We start from the raw sequence: 20,266 nt of genomic DNA on the forward strand, positions 1-20,266 counted from the left end.
CAGGCTCCGGGTGCATGGAGCCTGCTTCTCCCTCTGCCTGTGTTTCTGCCTCTCTCTTTCTCTCTCTCTCTCTCTGACTATCATAAATAAATTAATTAATTTAAAAAAATTAAAAACTCATCCTAAAACATTTTTACCCTATATGGACTCAAAAGTACCAGAAACCCTACCAGTATCACCTGCCCTACACAAATTCCTACTTAAAAATTAGCTTTCTTATGTTTAAACATTAGCTAAATGCAAGTTAATATTGAACTTACTGAAAACATTTTCTTTTCCTGCAAGCACTGATTTTCTTTTATCAGAAGAGAAGCTTTTGTAATAGTCTGTTGTCCCAAAGGAAATATAGGTGAATGTACAGCATCCTGGCAAATGTTGCTGACGCTGGGAAGGTTCTTTTGTGACATACCAGTTTATCAAGATAGAGTGAGAACCTGAACTACTAGGAACAGGACACTGAGCCTAGCAAGGTTGCTCTGTGGAAAATGCCTCCCCATTTCAAAAGTAGTGTAGACACTGTTTCTTATGCCCTTGATGTTTCCGAACTCTATCTAGAAACTCAGCTAATACTATCTTATTTTTCTTTTCTATTTTCTGTTTTGCTGTATAAAAAGTTTGTAAAAAAAAAAAATAATAGCTGGTTTTTGCTATGAACTTATCACTTGCCAGGCATCTTTTATTGTTTCTTTTATTCATTTATTCAGCTCAGTTTACCAAATACCTGTCATGTGCCAAGCAGTGGGAATACAGCAATGAACAATATAGATTGACCCCTTTAAATACTGCAGTAATATAGGACAGTACAGCAGTAAAGCCTAGGAGATTGGGAGGCCGACTCCTATAGGTTCAAGTCACACATAGCCATTAACTGGCTGATTGACTTTAAACCACTTACCTTAATTCCCTATTCTTGGTGCCCTTGTCTAAAATAGGGATAATACTTATCTCAGGGGATTATGGTGAGGTTTAAATGGTGAGTTATAGAGCAATAAGTATAAGAATAGGTGATTAAAGGAGTCCACAAAAGGCCACCTATTCCTGCTTGGGTAGGCTACATAAAGAAGGTATCTCAGAGGTAGTAAGATCTAAGCTAAGGACAAATAAATGAGTAGGATTGTGAGCCAAGAAACCAGAGGGAAAGGTTAGTCCAGCTGGAGGGAACAAGTCCAAGAGGGTTTTCTAAAGTATGCAACTTTCAGTTATGTTTAGTGTGCGTGACTGCAGAGCATGAGTCAAAATGCAACCAGAGACGGAAGCAGGAACCAAATCAGGGATTTGAAGACAACATTTAAAAACTTCATCTTTCTTCTAAGAGCAATGAGGAACCATGAAAGGACATTTGACAAAGGCATATTTTGAGCAGGTCTGCTTGTCTGGCTGCAATATAAAACACGCTTAGAAAAGAGGAGAGGCTGGGGATAAGGCAATCCATGAGAAGAAGGCTTATATTGATCTAGGAAAGAAAGAATGCTGGCCAGTAGGGGGTATAGGTGGTGGGACACAAGAAAGTAGAAACCATGGGTTTGGTCAAAGTATTTAGTGTGAGGCCAAAGGAAGATGAAGGGGTCAAGGATACTTCAATTGTATGGGTATGAAAACTTTCACTGAAACAGAGAACACAGCACAAGAAGAATATTTTGAAATGAACATAATGAGTTTTACACTGAATATGTTGAGTTTGAAATGCCAGTGAGATATCCAAGTGAAAATAAGTACAAGGCAGTTAACGATATGCCTGAAGCCGAAGAGAGATCTGAACTGAAACAAGGTAGAGAGAGACCCTAACAGCAGGGTGTGATCCTGGAGACCTGGTATCCAGTCCCATGTCAGGTTCCCTACATGGAGCCTGCTTCTCCCTCTGCCTGTGTCTCTACCTCTCTCTCTCTCTCTCTCCCTCTGTGTGTGTGTGTGTGTGTCTCATGAATAAATAAAATCTTTAAAAAAGAAAAAAAAAAGCATTTCCTACCAGAGATGTTTCTTTTCCTTATTGAGAAAAAATTGCAAATAAATAACTTCATAGTCCTGGGACAAATGAAAAAAAAATCTTAATGTAGATATTCCTTGTTTAGTGAAGACCATCTTGGTTGGATCCCCCTTTAGTTAGATGGATGTGGATCTCACCATCTTAATAAGTCCTTTGTGCTTTAACTGTGTTTTAAAAGCTGCTTATGACATTCAAGAGAGTATGTGCTTGAGTGGGAAAGAGTATCTATCAGTCAGGATAAGCTAGGTTCTGCAGTGGTAACAAATAACATGAACAATGCCCCTAGCTTGTAACTGCAAAGGTTCCATTTCTCACTTTTTCTGTGTCCATGGTAGGACAGCAGAGAGTTCTGCTCATTGTGATCTCTCAAGTACCTAAGATGATAGAGCAACCATATTTCTAACCCTGCCACTGTCTACCAGAGAGAAAGGAGAGCTTTGGAGGGTCTAGGACCAGCCATAATATGCTCTTGCCTCAAAGTGGCCCACATCATATCTGCTTACAAGTCATTGGTCATAACTAGTCATGTGGCCCCACTAAACCAGAAGAGGGTCAGAAAGTGCAATTGTATTGTATACTCAGGAGATAGAAAGCTGGAAATTTTGAGTAAATGATATTAATGACTACTGCAAAGGGGATGTGAACCTATAGCCTATCCCAACCCATATCTCATGGTAGCAGCCTAGAAATTGCTTGTCCTTCAGGATCTTCTGGAAGAGAGCTTCCACCAGCACCCATAGTAGCTTTGGAACCAACCTGCCAATTCAGTTTTCCTAGCACAGGTAACACTCCTTTCCATGTAGCCCCATCTTCTAGTGAGGCTCAGTTACCACCACATTCCTGTATAGCCTCATCTCCTCTCAAGGGAAGATGCAATGCCTCTGTGTATCTGTGCTCTGTGTGGCCTTGTGTCATTAAAGATGCTTCAAAATCTAGCTTCTCTGGAGATTAGATGCAATCTTATGACATTAGGTGACTAACACTAAACCCTTTCCCATTGCTCTGACCCTGGTGCCTTGATGAAGTATGTTGGGGAGCAAATGGAATGATTTTTAATCAGTCAGGCTTTGCTCAATTTGGACAAGAGCCCCTTTCCTTGTTAGGAACCTTGGGAAGTGAGAAACCCACTCCCAAAGCGTCACTTTAGTCAGTGCAAGACTCTACTCCATCACTAGTGGTTACTGTGGTGGTGAGGATTTGGTCTGTTGTTCACACTTATACAACTTACCGAATCCAGCCTCTGCTCAGCAAGGATCACTCATCAAGCCCTTAGAAGCAAGAGAGGGCCAAACTAGACTAGACTAGACCCTTTCCTCCCAGGGGCTTCCAGTTCTCTGAGACTCCTGGACCCCTAAAGGGTAAGGGAGTTGAGAATGGGCTAGGGAAGTGGGACATGAGGAATGAAATGACCTCTGCATTTCCTGCACCAGCATGTGGTCTCCAAGCATGGCCATCTGAAGACGGACTGGGATATGTTGTGTGAACCGAAATTATGTAGTAGAGATTCCAATATAGGATGACAGCTGATGTCATAGATATAAATGGAACTCTGTAGCAAAAGTGTAAACAAAAACAAGGAGATGCAGAACAGAAACTGAATACCATCAACTTTAGAATAAAATATAGGAGAGGAAGAGATGAATACACTGGAGATGGACAAGTGCCCACAGCGGGAGAAGGAAGCAATCTAAGTGTGATTTTTGGAAGCCAAGGGAAGGGAATGCTTCAAGAAGGTGGAATTGGTCAGTGTTCCTAAGAAACACCTAAGACAAGACTGATTTAGTAACAGAAGTGGTGCTGGTTACCTGGCCAGTGCAATTTCAGTGGCAGGATGGGGGTGGGAACCATGTAAAAGAATGTGGAAGGTAATAGAGAGATGAGAAAGGAAGGATGGAAATATAAGCAATATCCTATATATTACCTCCAAACATCATATATCCTATAGCCAGGTATGGCTCTTTGAAAAGTAGGAAACATAGAGTGGCCCAAGTTGCTAGGAGGGAGCAGAGCTGAGATTTAAATAGAAAATCTTTGCTACAAACCACTGCCTCCCCAAGCACCCTTGCCACTTTTTGTGTCCTTAACCCTGATGACATGCCCCACAGCAGGTGTCAGAATGGACTCTGTGTACTCTGACAAAAAAAAAGCACTGGGCAATGGGAAGGAAGCACTATGCATATTTGTCTGTTAGAGAAACAGAGTTACATGAAAAACTGGAAAAAAAAAAACAGCAGCAGTTTCCATTTTCTTTTCATGGCAACATGTGTGTTTGTTTTCATGGACCCTGTTCATGAGCTCCTATTGCACATCTCAGAATTCGTTGGACTCAAATACCCCTTTGCTATGGTGCAAAGATACTGAACTGCCAAAAGCGTGTTACAGGCTGTGCCTTTTTGAAGAACCAGCTTGAACTGATTGTTCTTCAGTTTTTCACATAAATTACAGAACATGAGGCCCACAGCTTTGCCCAAAGTTGTCAACAGGTTTTAATTGTCTCTGCTTTTCCGTACACACAGATGGCTTCGTTAAGCTGCTCTGAGCAGACCCCTGCCATCTCTACTAAGAAAAATCAGACACAACAAATGAAAATCCGTTTAAAAAGAAAAATTATGATAAAACAAATTCTAAAGTAACTATTGTTATTTTTTTCCCCAGAAGGTAGATGTTATATAAAAGAAAACAGTAGAGATGACAGTGTAGAGATAGGGGCAAGGTGAGAAAAACTACAATGAAAGTGTGGATGTTTGAAGGCAGGTATACACACTACTAAGAAAAGTAAGCAGAAGTATTAGGAAAAGTCAGAAGATCCTTTTTATTACTAAGAAAAGTAAGCAAAAGTATTAGGAAAAGTCAGAAGACCCTTTTTATTACTGGTTATCTATAATGAGACCTCGATCTCAAGTTTCTGTTTCCAAGCTCATTCAGAAAAGCTACAAGCAATCCAGCAATTCTACTCACAGAACTCTCTCCTTCAGAAATATTGGGAAGGGACACCTGGGTGGCTTAGTCTGTTGAGCATCTGACTCTTGATTTTGGCTCAGGTTGTGACCTCAGAGTTGTGAGATTGAGCCCAGCTTTCGGCTCTGTGCTCAGTGCAGAATCTGCTGGAGATTCTCTCTCCCTCTCCCTCTGCCCCTCCTGCTTGTTCTCTCTCTCTCTGCGTGTCTCTCTCTTTCTAAAATAAATAAATAAATCTTTCGTTTAAGAAAAAAAAGAAAGAATGGGAAAACTATATAGTTATGTAAAAAAGTTTACATTATAGCATTTTTATAATAGCAAGAACTGGGAAGTAAATCAGTTAAGTACAGTTTAACTACTTGGCAAAATGCCATACACTTTTAAAGTTGATCATGATGTAGCCTATACTCAAGAACATGAGATGACTGATTTATTAAGTGGGAAAAAATAGAATGCCCTAAAATTATTCAGTCTATATGCAGTCTATATTCAGTCTATAGCCTATGTATATGTTCCTCTATCCACAGGGAGAGGTCTGATCATATATTTGTTAAAATGTTAATAGCACATAGGTCATAGCAATGACCTTTTGGGTTATTTTAATTTTATCCATTTTATTAATCTCTGTTATCTGAATTTCTTACACTGTAAGAAAACATATTATCTTTAAAATACAAAAAAAAACAATGAAGCAATTTTCATTTTGAAAAAGCAAAAATAGGTGTACTTGGGTGGCTTAGTCAGTTAAGCATCTGCCTTTGACTCAGGTCATGATCTCAGGGTCCTGGGATCAGGCTCCACATCAGATCCCTGCTCAACCTGCTTCTCTCTCTCCCTCTGCCTGCCACTTCTGCTGCTTGTGCTTTCTCTCTCCTTGTCAAACAAATAAATAAAATAATTTTTTATAACATAAAAAAATCACAAGGTGACCAAGAAGTTCTAGGGTGCTGCCTGCCTGAGCTGCTGCTGACAATGTGGAGTCTTCAGTGTGCAACACAATATAGGCCAGAAAAGAGAGGCGACAAGACCATCATAACTTGCAGGTGATGGCACCCACTTGCATTTGTACTCTGTTGAAGACAGCTGCCATAGCCCAGCTCTGTGCACACCACCCGGGTCAAGAAGAAGCAATCAATCAGTAGATATTGAACAAAGTATTTCACTTAGGGGAAAGGTACACATACAAACCATGAGGTATTCATTTGAAAAGAATGACGTATAATACAGTAGGAAAGGAAAAAGTCACAAAGTTAAGAAAACTGGGGCTCAAATCCTTACTCTACATTTATTACATGAATTTGCACAATTTATTTAACTCTGGTGCTCATATTTCTCATTTGAAAAGTGAAAATGATAAAACAGATAAAGATGGTAAAACAGGTAGAATGAGTGACATAGCATGCGTCAGTGGCTGGCACATAGCAGATAATCAAATTGAAGTTATTATTAGCATAATACCAATAATATTGGCAAAAACAATAAGGAAAACCATTGGTTAAGAAACAGAAAATCTATGTTCTAGTAAGAATTTCTGTTATGACTAATGGTGAGACTAGATAGCACCCTGGGCCCTGTGTCTGGTTCATAGCTACCTCAACACTGCTAAGGCCAAAACAGGATGGTATATGAGGATATACTTTGCACAAATCTAAGTATTTTTCCTGAAATATTTACCTCCATCCTTTAAAATAGGAACCAACACAAAAAAACAACAAATATATACTCATTTTAATTGTAGTCTTTCTACTCTTTGGCAAAAGAGATAATCGTTCTATAGAAGCCACCTTGAGATCAGATCATCTTAGAAGTTCTCACAAAATTATTACTAATGGCCAGTAAAAAAAAAAAAAAACAAAACAAAAAACATGTTGAAGAATGGTTAATACTTTCTCATGGCATAAAACACAAAATGTATCAAAGATGCTATCTTTAAAAGTAAGAATTCTTCTCTCTGGTCTTCTCCAATCTCCTAGTTCATCTTCCTTGAAGCATCCAATGTAACCAATTCCTTGTGTATCTTCCAGAGACATTTTATATGTTAGCCTGCATATTCACATACACATATATTATACATAAACACATATGCACATACGTATGCATGCATATACACATATATGTATACATTGTGTTTACCCAAATAGCAACATACTATATTCATTGTTATGCAGATTTTTAAACCTAACAATGTAAGGCCTATATGTAATATATGAAGCGCTTCCCCATTCTTTTTATTGACTGCATGGTATTCCATAATATGGAATATGGGTATACCATACCTATGGTCTATTAGCAGGATTGTAATTTATTTCCAACACACAACGGTCTGGTGGATACCTTTATATGTAAGTCATTTCACAAGTGTGAGTACATATGAGATAAATACATAGAAGGTCAAAGGGTATCAGCATTTTTAAAGGTATTGCTAGGGATCCCTTGGTGGCTCAGCGGTTTAGCGCCGCCTTCAGCCCAGGGCATGATCCTGGAGTCCCAGGATCGAGTCCCACGTCGGGCTTCCTGCATGGAGCCTGCTTCTCCCTCTGTCTGTGTCTCTGCCTCTCTCTCTCTCTCTCTCTGTGTCTCTCATGAATAAATAAATAAAATCTTTTTTTAAAAAAATAAAGGTATTGTTAATAGCACTCCATGGAGATTGTAACAAATTTCACTCTACCAGCAATGTTATGAAAGAGCCTGTTTTCTAGTTTCCAGCTGATGCAACATACATTATACTATGTAATAGGTAAGACAAAAAATGATGTGTCATTATAGTTTTAATTACTATATTGCTTATTATATATAAGGTTGTTTATCATTTTGTTTGTTTGAGAACCATTTGAATTTCCTTTATTACGAAATTGTTCTTTCATATCTTTATCCATTTTCCCATTGAGTTGTTGGTTTCCTTACTGATTTGAACCTATCAATCTTTTGGGAATCCATTTTTTTTCCCCAGATAGTTTTCAAAGTGATCCAAAACCATTAGTTCCATAGTCCCTATTTTCACCTACTCTCTTAAAATTCCACCTATATCATTTATTAAATTTCTCAATGCATTAGGGTATGTTTCTGGACTTCTTCTTGTTCTATTTATCTTTTTCTAGCCATGCAGCAATATCATATTGTTTTAATTTTTGCAGCTTTAGAATATGTTTTGATATCTGATAAAGATAGTTCTCCATCTCCTTTTTTTAATGTGACTGGCCATTCTGTCTTATTTTTTTCTCACATGATGTTTACCATCAATTTATCTGGTTAAATGATTGTTGGATTTGCATAATATTTATGAATTAATTTGAGAAAAACTTTATGCAGTTGAATTTTTTTACTCATGAAAAGACTATAGTCTTTTCTAGTAGAGTTCCTTTTTGAATGAGGTAAACAAAAATCAATCATGTCCCAGGGATGTCAGAATCCTAATACAAAGTTTTATTCAGAATCTACAGGCCCATTTATTTGATTGACACAAAATCTGGCTTTGCCTTAGATGCTCTGTTTCTATTTTTGCAGAAAAAGATACTCAATAACTTAAATAAGGCTTGTCTGAATGTCACATTTGTACAACAAGGGCAGAACCAAGACTAAATGAGTCACTCACATGTGGAATGCATCTATTTAATAATGCATTGACCTCCAAATGCTCTAAAATTAGTTAGGTGTTCTTGCCCAACCCAAAACCAACTTAGTTCCATTCCTTCATCTCATATGCTGCGTGATGCATCACCCAGCAAGAAAACATCTAAAATTATCTCATTTGTAATCACTTAAGAAAATAGGTATTACCAATTAACATTTGATAATTAGCTTTGAAAGATATCAAATGTCTTTGACAACTGATAATCTTGGAAATTTTTATTATTGAATATTCTTATTATACGATTGTCACATTATCTGATGATTTAATAGCATAATTTATAATCAAGTGCCATCAATTCCCTAGACCAAGAAGGAGAACCTCTACTGAGGTTCCATCAAGGAACTGAGATTAAAGGAAGGAACTATTTCATGATCACAAGAGTCAACCAGCTCAACCAGTGTTGATCCAATAAAATGTTGTTTCTGAAACATAGTCTATTAGCTCTGGGCTTATTTTTAAACAGCTGTTTGTCCATTAAACTGCTTGCTTCCCTCATACATAGTTCTAGGGTGGGCCTGTTGATGCCCAATAATTGCTCCATTCTCACTACTATTGCAGTCTGGTGTAGCAGAGGGGAAAGGCTGGACGTGGTTAGGGACAAATAGTCCTCTATTCAATCTGAAACATGTCCCTGAACCTTATGAACTTGAACAAGTTATCAAAATGAGTGTTTCAGGTGATGTGGCCCATGGACCACCTGAACCAGAATCTCTTAGGTGTTGGTTTAAAATGCACATTCCTAAACCTCATCCCTAATGTACTTAACCAAAACTATGGGGCTAGTCAAATCATCTTCATTGTTAACAACCTTCCCAGGAAATTCTTGTCCATTCAAATTGCCTCAACCTTATCTGTTCATCTGTAAAATGGCACATGACCAACCTTCTTCATAGGGTGTCTTTGGGAGTTTCAAATAATTATATAGGCAAAGCACCTGGCACATAGAAGTAGCTCAACAACATTAGTTTCCTTCCTCTCCTCTTTTTCTCTTCTACCAAATAATAAGGAAAAATGGAGAAGAATATAGCATGCTATTTTAAAGTGTTTTTGTTCTTTGCTAGGAATAGATGAAGCCACTATCCTCTACTTAGAACTAAATAAATCTTAGTCATCTCAAGCTCAAAATTTTTCATGAAAAGTATTTAATTGACGTTATAGATCTGAACTTACCAGATGGCCACATAATTTTGAAATACCAGTAGGCAGCAATCCTCCACAATGTCTATTCCAGTTATCAATCTATTGCCTCTTGAATCTAAATTCATACTTCATTACCTGCTCTGGGAAAATGGATATGGGCCCCTTCAAAAGTATTTTTCTGCTAAATGGCATGATATTAAATTTTGTCAGTAGAGGGCATTGGAGAGACATTATAAGAAGAAAGGATTTTGCTTCCTGGTTTTTGTGTGCTTGCTTGCCAGGCTCCTGCAATGTGCATGGCTTCCCCAGGACACAGTTCATATATTATACATGGCTTCCCCAGTGCCCAGATCTTGCAGTGTGGGCAGGTTGGCCAGCACCAGATTCTTGCAATGATTATAGCTTTTCCAGTGTCTAGCTTCTGCAGTACACAGAAACCAGCAGCTTCCCCTACCACTCCCTTCAAGGTGAAATACTTCTACTTCTAGACATAGTGGGTTAACAGAAACCTGCTTTACCTTTCTACCTTAAGTAACTAAAAAATTGGACAAAATATATGAAACAATAGTCTCTAGTCGTTGGATAACAGGCATTCCAGGACAGCAATCTCTGAGAGAAGGGAGGCAAACAAGGTGACTGTTCACCTTGACACTTGGAGTTTGCAAGCCACTGTGCAACAGGGAAAGGGAACTCAGAGCCCAGTGGTCTCCTTGAGTTGAGAACTCAAGTTTAATATTTGTTTAGGCCAGAGTTGCTAAACTTCCCAGGGTAGAGCACTAGAGGAAAGAGAACTGAACAGAGAACTTAGGAAATCTTCAAAACATTCATCTTAAGTGCTTAACTAAGCATTGATGTGTGCATGCATGCATGGGAAGCAACTACCACACTAGGGGTGAAAACACTGAAAGAAGGAGGGGGAACAATCCTCAGAGATAGAAATTATTTGTTGAAGTAGAAAGACCTCTGGATACACAGAGTATTGAGTAAAGTCCTCAGCAGGGAATTGCCTCAGTAGTGCAGCAAAGTGTAAAGGCCATTCTGGGCTTCTCTTAGTCACCTTGGGCTGCTACAGCAAAATACCATTGAATCAGTGGCTTAACCAACAAACATTGATTTCTCACAGTTCTGGAGGCTGAAAAATCCACGACCAAGGTGCCAACTGTCAGTGGCTAGTGAGAGTTCTCTTCCTGACTTGCTGATGTCTGCCTTCCTACTATCCCCACATGTGGAAAAAAAGCACTCTGGTGTTTCTTCCTCTTCTTATAAGGACACTAATCCCATCATGGGAGCTCCACCCACATGACCTATCTAAACCTACTTACCACACCCAAAGCCTTCACCTTTAACTATTATTTCATCAGGGGATAAAGCTTTACTGCATGGATCTGGAGGAGACACAAGCTTTCAGTCCATAACACCTGCTTAGCAAAACTTAAAAGTAAACCTCTCAAGAATCAGGCAGTTTCCAAGTAAATGAACTCTATTCCAGAACAACAACAAAAGTACTTAAAAGAATAAGCCATTCTCCAGCCCCCCTAAAAAAAAAAAAAAACAAGCACCAAAAAAACATAAAATTCAAAATATCTAGGATCTAGTACAAGCATTAGAACTTCAAAGAAGCAGGAAAATATGGGCCATGGTCAGAAGAAAAGTCATTCAATAGAAACAGACCCTGAAATGATAAAGGTTATAGAATTGGTAGACAAGGACATTAAAATACTTACTATAAAATACTTACTATAAATGTATTCCATATGTTCAAGGAGGCAAAGAGCATGAGCATGATAAGAAGAAAAATTAAAGATACAAAAGATACTCAAAATGAACTTCTAGAGATAAAAAACACACTAGATGGAAATAAGAGCAGATTAGACACAGCAGAAGAAATTATTAATGAACTTTAAGCCATAGCAACAGGAATTATCAATAATGAACACAGGAAGAAAAGATACAAAAATAATAATAAATGAATAAGCTTCAGTGAGATATGGGACTATATCAACCAGTCTGACCTATATGTAATTGAAATACCAGTAGGAGATTGTGGGGTGGTGGAGGAGACAAGTAATGGCCTAAAATTTACCAAACTTGGTAAGAACTAATGCCCTGAAAAGCTGTCTGAAAGTTCCACAAACCCTAAGCAGAAGAAACGTGAAGGAAACACACTAAGAGGGATCCCTGGGTGGCGAAGCGGTTTGGCGCCTGCCTTTGGCCCAGGGCGCGATCCTGGAGACCCGGGATCGAATCCCACATCGAGCTCCCGGTGCATGGAGCCTGCTTCTCCCTCTGCCTATGTCTCTGCCTCTCTCTCTGTGACTATCATAAATAAATAAAAAAATAATAAATTAAAAAAAAAAGGAAACACACTAAGAAACATCATAGTCAAACCGGTTCCCAGGGATAAAGGTGCAAAAAGCCATTTCAATGAAGAAAGGATATTCTTCAATACATGGCGCTAGAACATTAGGATATCCACGTGCAAAAAAAAAAGAACTTTGATCTACATGGTGCACCCTAAAAAAATTGTAGAGTGGGTCACAGGCCTAAATGCCAAACTTAACAACATAAAAACTCTGGAAGATAACATTTATGAGCTTAGATGCTCAAAAATTTCTTAGATAAGACACCAAAAGTAAGAATCATATTTTTAAAAAGCTATAATTTGAACTACATCAATGGAAAACCTTTTGCTTTTCAAAATGCACTACGGGGGCACCCGGATGGCTCAACTGGTTAAGTGTCTGCCTTCAGCTCAGGTCGGGATCTCAGGGTCCTGGGATTGAGTCTTACACCAAGCTCCTTGCTCAGTGGGAAATCTGCTTCTCCCTCTCCTTCTGCCCCTCCCCCTGCTCCTGCACTCTCTCACTCTCTCTCTCAAATTAAAAAAAAAGTTTAAAAACAAAACAAAACAAAACAAAAAAATGCATTATGAAGAATATTAAGACAAGCCACCAACGTGGAATAAACCTTTGCAAAACACACTGATAAAGGACTTGTATACAAAATATTGAAAGAATTCTCACAACTCAAATATAAGAAAGCAAAACACCAGTCAAAACAAACAAAAAAGCAAAGATCTGAACAGACATTTCACCAAAGAAATATAAATGGCAAATAAGCACATGAAAAGATGCTCAGTATTGTTAATTAGGGAAATGCAGATTAAAACCAAAAGTAAATATGAATCACAAGCAACAAAAGAAAAAAAATACACTGGGCATTATCAAAATGAGAAATTTGGGGCCTCAAAGGAAACCATCAAAAAAGTGTGGGGTGGGGAGTAAAGACAGTCCACATAATGAGAGAAAACTTTCTTCAAATTATGTATCTGTTAAGGGGTTATATCCAAAACATGCTATATATGAACTAATATAAGCTATATATGTATTAGATATGAGCACTGAGTGTTCATATATATATATGTGTATATATATATATATATGTGTGTGTGTAAAACAAAACAAATTATATATATATATATATATATATATATATATATATATATATATAAACATATATATTATGTGTATTAAAAACAATCCAGTAAGGGGCACCTGGGTCTGCCTCTTCTTGCAGTCAGCCTTTGGCTCAGGTCATGATCCCAGGGTCTTGGGATCGAGTCCCCCATCTAGGCTCCTTGCTCCATGGAGCGCCTGCTTCGCCCTCTCCCTCTGCCCCTTCCCTGCGCATGACCTGTCTCTCACTCTCTCTCTCACTCTCTTAAATAAATAAATAAAATCTTAAAAAAAAATCCAATAATAAATTACCCAATTAAAGATAATTACCCAATTTAAATGTAGACCAAGGATCTAAATAGATGTTTCTCCAAAGAAATACAAATGACCTGTAAGCACACAAAAAGATGCTCAGCATCATTAGCCATGGGGGAAATGAAAATCAAAAGCACAATGAAATACCACTTGAAACTTGCTATGGAAGCTGAATAAAAAGATAGATAAATGGCCACACCCAGGATAGGGGAGGAACCCTCACACACTGCTGGTGGGAATGTAAGATACCACAACCACTTTGAAAAATATGATACCCCAAACAGCTTGGCAGTACCTCAAACAGTTAAATATGGAATTATCATATGATAGAGAATTCCACTCCAAAGTATATACCTAATATTTATATAATTTTTTAATTTAAATTTAATTTAAATAACAAACCATATTATTAGTTTCAGAGGTAGAATTCAGTGATTCATCCACTGCATACAGATGCTCTTTGCTTAAGGACCCTTCTTAATGCCCATCACCCAAGTATCCCATTCCTTATCCACCTTTCCTCTAGTAACACTCAGTTTCTTAGAGTTAAGAGTCTCTTATGATTTTCCTCCTTCTCTGCTTTCCTCTTATTTTATTTTTTCCCTCCCTTCCCTATGTTCATCTGTTTTGTTGCTTAAATTCCACATAAGAGTGAAATCATATGCTATTTGTCTTTCCCTAACTTATTTCACTTAGCATAATACCCTCTAGTCCCATCCACGTCATGGCAAATGGCAAGATTTCATTCTTTTTGATGGCTGATATATACACACACACATATCTATATATATATCACGTGATATATATATATCACATATATATATCTCACATATATATCACATGATCTTTATCCATTCATCTTATCTATCAATGGACTTCTGGGCTCTTTCTATATTTTGGCAGTTGTGGACATTGCTGCTGTAAACTTTGGGGTACATGTGCCCCTTTAAGTAATTATGTCTGCATCCTTTGGATAAATACCTAATAGTGCAATGGGTTGTAAGGTAGCTCTATTTTTTACTTTTTTGAGGAATCTCCACACTGTTTACTAGAGTGGCTGTACTAGTTTGCATTCCCATCAACTAAGAGGGTTTCCCTTTCTCTGCATCCTTGCCAACATCTGTTGTTCCTGAGTTAATTTTAGCCATTCTGACTAGTGTGAGGTTGTATCTCATTGTGGTTTGATTTGTATCTCCCTGATGCCAAATGATGTTGAACATTTTTTCATATGTCTGTTGGCCATTTTTATGTTTTCTTTGGAGAAATATCTGTTCATGTCTTGTGCCCATTTCTTGACTAGATTTTTTTGGTTTTGGGGTGTTGAGTTTCATAAGTTCTTTATAGATTTTGGATACTAGTCCTTTATCTGATAAGACATTTGCAAATATCTTCCCCCATTCTGTAGGTTGCCTTTTAGTTTTGTCAAGTTTTTCCTTTACTGTGCAAAAGTTTTTAATCCCCATTATTTTAATAACAAAAGAACATCTCTAAAGTGAAGGTCGTTGTGTTTTGAGGAGAGAATTATCCCTGTTTTCCATACAAGAAATACAGTCCCAGAAGGGCACATGGTGCCCCAGAAAGAACCTATTGCTTACAATTGTCGAGGCCCCAAAGTGGGACCTGTATCAGTCAGGGAACAAGTTGACAGTGTCTTTAAAATGGCCTTCTGGTTGGCCGTTGGCCTTTAAAGTGCCCAGCTCAGTTTGAATAATTGAGTCTAGTCTTTGGTTTTAGAGGCAAAGCGTAAGGGGATAATCTGCTCCATTTGTACATACCACTAATGAAGTGGTATCCATCCACTGCGTGGAATGGCTAATCTTTGTGAATTGGGGTTCAGAAGTGTTTTTGGTGAGAAGCTTAGGAGCTAGATTCATCCCCCTGCTGTTTTCAAAAGACTTCTTGATAACATTAAATGGAATAGAAGTCAGAGTTAGAGCTCTCTGGTGGGTGATGGCAGACCCAGTCATCAGTTAAATTCAAGGTGCTTCCAATTATTCAGAAGAGCCACAAGAGTGGGAAAGTCCCTAAGGGTGATTCTGAAAGACAAAGGTCATTGATGTCCTTCATTCACTATACCTTGGAATCCGAGATATTCCCTCCCCTGGTATCAGAGTTCTTCTCCCTCTACCATAATGAACTTGAAATTTCCCATTCCAGTAGGTATAATTTCATCTTTTATACAAATGTTCCCTATTGCACCCAGACCTTTCACCCAGAAACGTCAAGTGCAAAAAGCACAAGGATGTTTCATAAAACTTACAAAGATCTAGTACATCCCCCACATGGAATTGTTTACTCCTCAATAAAGTAGTGGCACAAAGAGGGAAATGAAGGCAAGGACAATAAGAATGAATTCCAGTTAGGAGCTTTGTATTTTGTATTATGTCATTCTAGAAAATTCACCAGTTTACAGCCTGGTGACTAGTAGTATTAGAGAAGGTCATGCAATTTTTGTGATAAGCTACTTGCGCGGGGGGGGGGGGGGGGGATGAATGATAATTTAAAATGATAATTTAAAAGCAAAATCTAAATGAAAACACTCCAGTTTCCTCTTTGCACAGGGACTCAGTGAACAGTATACTCAGTCAAATGGTCATTATCCTTATCATTTAGGATCATGGCAATCCCACTAGAGAATCCAGGTGGCCAAACCAGAAATAAATTGAATTCCAGGCCCCTTTTGGCTTGATGCACCAACCAATCCAACTTGGAGTTGCTGTTATGGGAAGAAAGGACCATGCTTAGGAACAGTCAGAATCCCAAATATTCCTGTTGACCTAATTAACCTTCCCCTTTTACCCTGATCATTACTTAGGAAGCACCAAGAAATAATTCCTTTCTGAAGCAGCTGCATTATAAGATGTGTATCAAGAGGACTCCTGCACAAGTGACTTAGACCTCTTGATCAACAGCTGTGATTGCTTTCCAAAGTTCATGAGCGGTGTCTTTAATCTGACAGTCTGTCATTTTCCAAGTAGCAGGCTAGATGCCTAGGTCATTGGCAATAGCCCAAAAGTCAGTAAGATAGCCAAGGTTCGTCAGCGAACACACTGGCCAGAGATACGAGAACAATGTGTATAATCCAGAAGTGCAGGAGATGAACCCCCAGAAGGCTCACCTTGGACAAGTGGAATACAGGAACAGATAGACAGTTCCCTCTTTTCCTCCTAGATGGGCTGTCCTGCGACATAATTACATGGCTTCTTAGAGGACAGCCCACGTGAGATGGAGCAACTGGCCACACAGAGCTATGGTCAGCTCACTGAGGGATCTTCTACTAACCCACCCTTCTTTCTTGCTCCTTGTTCCTGCTACCTCACTTTTGCTCATAAGATTGTTTACTCCTCAATAAAGTAGTAGCACAAAGAGGGAAATGAAGGCAAGGACAATAAGAATGAATTCCAATTAGGAGCTTTGTATTTTGTATTATGTCTTTCTAGAAAATTCACCAGTTTACAGCCTGGTGACTAGTAGTATTAGAAAAGGTCATTGTAAAAAAAAATAAAAAATAAATATAAATAAATAAATAAAATAAAAGGTCATTGTATTGCAATTTTTGTGATAAGCTACTGGGGGGGGGATGAGTGATAATTTAAAAGCAAAATCTAAATGAAAACACTCCAGTTTCCTCTTTGTTAACAACATTTTATATTGCCAAGTGGTAAGGCACTATCATCCACTTGTTGCCCACATACCCAAATTGCAGGCAAGGTAGGTAAGAGGAAATAAAAAGCCTCCTGAGCACTGGCCTTGTAAAACCAAACCTATAAAACAATGACAAATGTTACATTTTGTGACAAAGCAGGACAATAATTGGATTTAAAATAAATAAAAGAAAACCGACTGAAAAGAAACTTTTTTTTTTTTACTTTGAATCAAACCTATAATTCATTAGCATTCCATTTCCCTCTTCCCATCTGGAAACCAGAAATATTGATGATATACATCATGTAGCAGCTTCCAAGAAAATCATTTAAGAACTATAAATTTGAATGTGTGCAAAAATTTGTATTTTATTTGTGTCTTTATATGATTGGGGTGTTTTCCCCTTTTGGAGGAATTATGATTTAGATAAATTTTTCCAGCACTGACTCTGAACTCTACGCATTCTGGGATGTTTTAGAATTTATGTCCCACTCTGCATTTTTCAGCCCTACTATTTCTTTGTAAGGTATCCCAGTGGGAAGGAACCAGAAAACCATTTCTTTTTTTCTTCCCCAAGAATCTTAAAACTCACATTAAAAAGATGAAATAACCAACAATGGCTCCCAAGAGGAATCTGAGAAACAAAGAAGATTCATGAGGGCTTCTTAACACACACGTTTCTTTCTATATATTCACAACCCACATGAATGTCAGAACCCACAGGTGGGAGGATGCAGGAGCCTGAGCTTTGCTCATGCTTTTTTTTTTTTCTTAGAGGCAAGGAAGGAACAGAGGAAGAGAGAGAGAGGAGAGAGATAGAGAGAGAGAGAAGGAGAGAGAGAGAGAGAGCACCTTAAGCAGGCTCTAATGTGGGCCTCAATCTCACAACCCTGAGATCATGACCTGATCCGAAATCAAGATTTGGATGCTTAACCAAGTGAGCCACACAGATGCCCCAACTTTGCTCACACTTTTAAGGATATAGCTAATGGTTTAGACACTGGCCTTCTCTCATGGGGCCTGCCCACAGCCCAGCAGAATACAGTATCCCTTTCTTCCTACTTCAACACCTTCCACTTCTGTTTGGAAGCACTTGAACTACATGAAGGTGACCACGATATACAAAAGGTTTTCCACACACTATCCATTTGACTTAACATCAGGGAAATGTGATCCAAGTCAACATAGGCTGAGTGCCAGGGACAGGGCAGAAAATATTCCATCACTCTTTCCCTGGGTGATATCCTACCTAAGGGGCTTGTCCTTGCAGGGAAAGTGATCAGCTTGGACATGTCATGCAATTGAATGCACTTGTGGACACCCCAGTCAATAAATACTAACACGTACGCCTTGATCGAGCATGCTGTGGTCTGACTGTGTGTCTCTTGGGTATATATGTTGATGTTCTAACCCCCGGTGTGATGGTATTAGGAGGTGGGGTCTTGGGTAGGTGATTAGGTCCTGAGGGTAAAGCCCTCATGAACAAGATTAATACTCTTGTCAAAAAGGCTCCCTTGCCCTTCTGCCATCCAAGGACATAATGAGGAGTCTGCAGCCCAGAAGAGGGCTCTCACCCAACCCTGCTGGCTCTGTTATCTCAGACTTTCAGCCTCCAGAGCCGTGAGCAGTAAATTTCTGTGTTTATAAACTACCCAGTCTGTGATATTTTGTTATAACAGCCCAAACAGACTAAGAGTGTGTAAGAGGCCAGAAGACAGAGAAACACACGGATCATTGAGCATTCATAATCTAGAGCAGCAGATTGCAATCCAATGATGCTTGTACTCTTGTGACAATGTAAATTCCTTGCTGGAGACCATGGGAGCAAAGAGAGAGAAAAGCCAAGAAGGGAATGCTATAGCTGGGGAGAGAGACACAGGCAAGCAGGATGCCAAGTTAATCATATGAATCTAGGCCATGGGCCAGTGGTTGAGGACTACAGGACTCCAAATTTTCTTTTAAGAGAAAAAAAAAAAAGTTTCCATATAGTTTAACCTTTTGTTCAAGCATGTTATATAAATTTAAAAACGCATCTAAGACATTGCCTCATCATGAAAAGCTGCTAATGGAACAGATTGAGGAAGTGGGAACAATGTTCATCAGTCTCAGTGTCTGGAGCTTGGAATTAGCCATCACAGACACAGGGCCACAAGCAAGCCCTTTGCATTTGGCACAATTTACCTGTTCTCTTTCCCCACATCAGGTCTTGATCCCAGTTTTCTACAGGCCTTTCTTGAAAAGAAAAGTCAGCGGTAAAGGCCATTTGTCGGAGGGCTGGCTATTTTCATTTTCAATGCCATTGTTATGACAACTCTGGGTTCCAAGAGGATTATTAAGAGAAAAGGCCACCTCTTTGAAATCTACATCAAGTTGTTAAGGCAACAAACCCAAGATTAAATCTGGAAATGTTTGCTCTGCCACCCCCTCCCTCTACTCTATTATCTATTTCACATGTTCTTGTTGTCAGTGCCAGCTAACAGATCATCGCTGCATCTCTGCCATCTCATCCCAGCAATCAAAGAGAAGTGTGGATTTGAAAAATGGCACTGCTGTGTGCGTTCGCGTGTATGTTACATTAGCATGTCTGTGGGTTTTTGTGTAATTCTGGAAATAGTTCGTCACATTTCCCCCGAAATTCTGTTTGTCCATTTAACCAAAGAGGCAGCAATCCTTTGTCCAGATGAAGAAAGGACATCCAGAAAACTTCTGTGGCACTTGGTGGATTTCTGAAGGCAAGGGTTGGAGGAAAGACAGCCTAAAAGAAGGACAGCTCTTAGGGACAGACACCTGGGTGGTTCATGATTGAGCTTCTGCCTTTGGCTCACTGAGTTCCAGATGGAGTCCCACGTCGGGCCCCCTGCATGGAGCCTGCTTCTCCCTCTGCCTGTGTCTCTGCCTCTCTGTCTCTCTCTCCATCTCTCATGAATAAACAGATAAAATCTTTAAAAAGAAAGACAGCACTTCTCACAGCCTAGAGGTGGGGAATTACAGGGAGTGTGTAGAGTTAGCTGGTGCACACATAGACTACGGGTAGGTGAAGAGGAAGAAATAAGGCTTGAGAAATAGGGAGGACATTTGGAAATCTGTAAGGGCCAAGTTTGTGAACAGGGGACTGAGTGACAGGCAAAGTGAAGCTTT

The sequence above is a fragment of the Canis lupus genome, chromosome 35, assembly GCF_011100685.1.
Source record: "Canis lupus familiaris isolate Mischka breed German Shepherd chromosome 35, alternate assembly UU_Cfam_GSD_1.0, whole genome shotgun sequence".
Classification (NCBI taxonomy): Eukaryota; Metazoa; Chordata; class Mammalia; order Carnivora; family Canidae; genus Canis; species Canis lupus.